Source organism: Dioscorea cayenensis, unplaced genomic scaffold (genome assembly GCF_009730915.1).
Source record: "Dioscorea cayenensis subsp. rotundata cultivar TDr96_F1 unplaced genomic scaffold, TDr96_F1_v2_PseudoChromosome.rev07_lg8_w22 25.fasta BLBR01002026.1, whole genome shotgun sequence".
In the NCBI taxonomy this organism is placed as follows: domain Eukaryota; kingdom Viridiplantae; phylum Streptophyta; class Magnoliopsida; order Dioscoreales; family Dioscoreaceae; genus Dioscorea; species Dioscorea cayenensis.
Genome location: NW_024088417.1, coordinates 8,510 through 11,733, shown reverse-complemented (window position 1 = coordinate 11,733; position 3,224 = coordinate 8,510). Strand labels below are relative to the sequence as shown.

The following is a 3,224-nucleotide window of genomic DNA, read 5'->3' as shown; positions in this document are numbered from 1 at the left end:
CTAGTTCGTCACCCCACTGAACATCTCATAGCACTTGCAAATCCACAAAATGAGTCTGACTAAAACCAAGTGCTGAAAGTTTCCCAAATCGAGTCTGATGCTCGGGATTTGAGAAATCCATGTGTATTGGCTCGGGTGGGGTGACTCTGAGATACTTAACTTCATTCTTCCTCACTCACGGTACCATACCTATAATACAAAAAAAAAGAGAATGATGAAAGAGGCTCAAGAACGGTGTACTGCTGAATTCCACACGGGCCTGTGGAAATTACCCACACCTGTGTGGATCTCCAGGGTGTGAAAAGAAACCGCACGGGTGCACAATAATTCTAAAAAATTTAACTTTAAAAATGCTTCTAGATGCTTTCTAAACATGCACCATGCATTGTTAAATGAAAATTTATGCTCATGAAGACATTCAATCTACGAAAAACAAGAGTTGGCAAAGAAAAAAGGTTACCGATGAAATAAATGCGAAAACTCTAAAAATTGGCATGATATGCGAAGAAAAATCCTCCAAAACAACGGTGATCAGTCGAGAAGATGATCAGAAGTAGTTTTCAGGCGACTGGAGATGAGGAATAAGATGGTTCACAAGGCTTTTTTTAAGGAAAAAATTGAGTCTCTTGGAATTCTGTGCATACACACGGGCGTGTGGATATTGCCCACGTCCGTGCGCCTCATTACAAGACAGCCACAGGGGCGTACACATACCCCTGTGCGCTCTTGGGAAAACACTCCTTCAACTCTGACTGCTTTCGCACGCACGTGCAAAAAATACCCACGCCCGTGCGCACGATCCACAAGGGCAGCCGCACGCCCCTGTGGCTTCCTTGAACATCCGAGAAAATTGCCAAGTGTTCTACACGCCCGTGCGGAAATTCCGCACGGGCGTGGACATTCACATGCCAAACTCACAGGGGCAGCCACACGCCCCTGTGTTTTCTCGGAATGGAGAGAACTCCTCTGCAGCATTTCGCACGTGCGTGTGGAAATTACCCACGCCCGTGTGTGGTTGACAAGGTCACCCACAGGGGCGAGTCCACGCACCTGTTTGCTCTCAGGATAATCCGCCCAACTCTGCAGGAATTGACACGCCCGTGCGGAAATTACCCACGGGCGTGTGACAGTCGCATAGTCGTTCACAGGGGCAGCCGCAAGCCTCTGTGCGTTCTCTGGATGAGCTCGCAATACAAATCCAGGGGCGTGTGGAAATTCCACCCGCTCGTGCTTTTTCACTGGATGCCTTAGAAAAACCTGCAGGCACTGCAGAAAGTTTCTGAACATGTTTACACACTCAGAGCCTGCCCAAGTATGTGAGTTTTACCAGCGAAAAAAACATGAAATAAAGCTCAAACGACATAACTTCGCCAATTCCACATGAAAACACACGATGAATATTCAAAGTTCACAAGAAAATCTCAGCACAAGCGTCTAAAAATCAAGACACCAACACTTAACAATTTATTCATGCAAACAAACTAAACTAGAAGATAAGAAAATAGTAAACAGTTGGGTTGCCTCCCAAGAAGCGTTTGTTTAACGTCACTAAGCTTGACGTATCTTGTGCTACCTCATGGTGGTTCATGAATGAAAGTTGCACTCTTATCCATGGCTTGAAAACATGATGTGCAAAGTCTCTTGATGGTAGAAGGTGAATTATCAGGCTTCGGGCCACCAAATAATGACTCATCCAAATTCTTCGGTTCACGTACGTCTCCAACAGACTTGTAGTGTTTCCGGTGGCGTCTCCTAGCCCTCTTCATTTTTTGGAGCACCTTCTTCAAGATCCCCAGTGTAGATGGTACTTCTTCCATCACACCAAGCATCATTACTTCTTAATAATCCTCCTCTTGGTCGAACAAACCCTCGTATGTGTCTGTATTGAACATTTCCTGCATGTATTCATCAACAATCTCATCAGTAGTGTCTAGAAAGTATAAAGTATCATCGAAATCAAGAGAATGCCATATGGCTTCAGCAAGGCGGTATGTGAGCTTGTCATCCCCAACCCTCAAAATTAGCTCTCCACCGTCCATGTTAATCAATGCTTTGGAAGTCCACAGGAACGGTCTCCCAAGTATCAAAGGTACATCTGCATCCTCATCGTCTAGCACTACAAAGTTAACTGGAAAAATGTACTTGCCCACCTTGACAAGCACGTGTTCAATGATGCCTCTCGGATGTCGTACTGTTCTGTCCGCTAGTTGCAAAGTCATCCGAGTAGGCCTAGGCTAGCCCAAGCCTAGCTTTTGAAAGATGGTGTATGGCATAACATTGATACTGGCCTCTGAGTCCGCCAATGCCATTTCCTTACCTAGATTGCAAATATTACACCGAATGATGAAGCTTCCCGGGTCCTTCTTCTTGTTCGGCATGTTCTTTTGCAATACCACCGAGCATGAAGCATCTAAAATCACTGAAGCACTTTCCTCCAATTTCCTCTTGTTAGTCAACAAGTCTTTCAAGAACTTCGCATAGTTAGGCATTTGGGCTAATGCCTCAACAAAAGCAATATTGATGTGGAGTTGCTTGAACAAACTCAGGGACTTCTTGTACTGTTCATCCCCTTGGTCATTCTTCAATCTAGAGGGATAAGGGATTCTTGGCATGAAAGGTGGGGGTGCCACCACTTTCTCTTTGCTTGTACCTTCAACCTCATGACCACTTCTCATATGGGTTTCCTTGAGGTCTCCACCAAAGAAACATCACCAATAGAGATCGGGCAATCGGAGGGAGCATGTCCTCCACCACACCCGGTGCAATTAGTCACGGCCGCCACTCTATTTGAAGTTAGAAGATCTGAACAATCCAAGAGTTGCCTTGTACTCGGATTCAAACTATTGTAAAAGGTCTGAACAATCATCCACTCCAGAAATCCGTGTTGCGGGCACTTTCTCAGGAGTTCCTTGAACATTTCCCATGTCTCGAATAGAGACTCCAATTCCAACTTAACAAAGGATGAGATCTCATTCCTAAGATTTGCTGATTTTCTGGGAGGGAAATAACTGGCAAGAAAAGCTTCTACCATCTCCTCCCATGTGGTAAATGATGCTCTAGGTAATGAGTGTAGCCACTGCTTCGCTCTCCCCTTTAGGGAAAATGGGAAGGCTCTCAACTTGATGGCATCATCCGTCACTCCGCTTTATCTTCGACGATATCACACACCTCGAGAAAAACTCAGTATATGATCTGTTTGGATCCTCATCGGCCAAACCGTTAAA

At 45.2% G+C, this 3,224-nt stretch overlaps 1 non-coding gene across 1 annotated transcript; it reads left to right on the top strand.

Annotated features, from left to right (window-relative positions):
- Window positions 1-2,876: 2,876 nt before the first annotated feature.
- Window positions 2,877-2,983, top strand: LOC120257337. The gene has a single exon (XR_005535649.1). It is a non-coding gene; the product is annotated as a small nucleolar RNA R71 (small nucleolar RNA).
- Window positions 2,984-3,224: the final 241 nt, after the last annotated feature.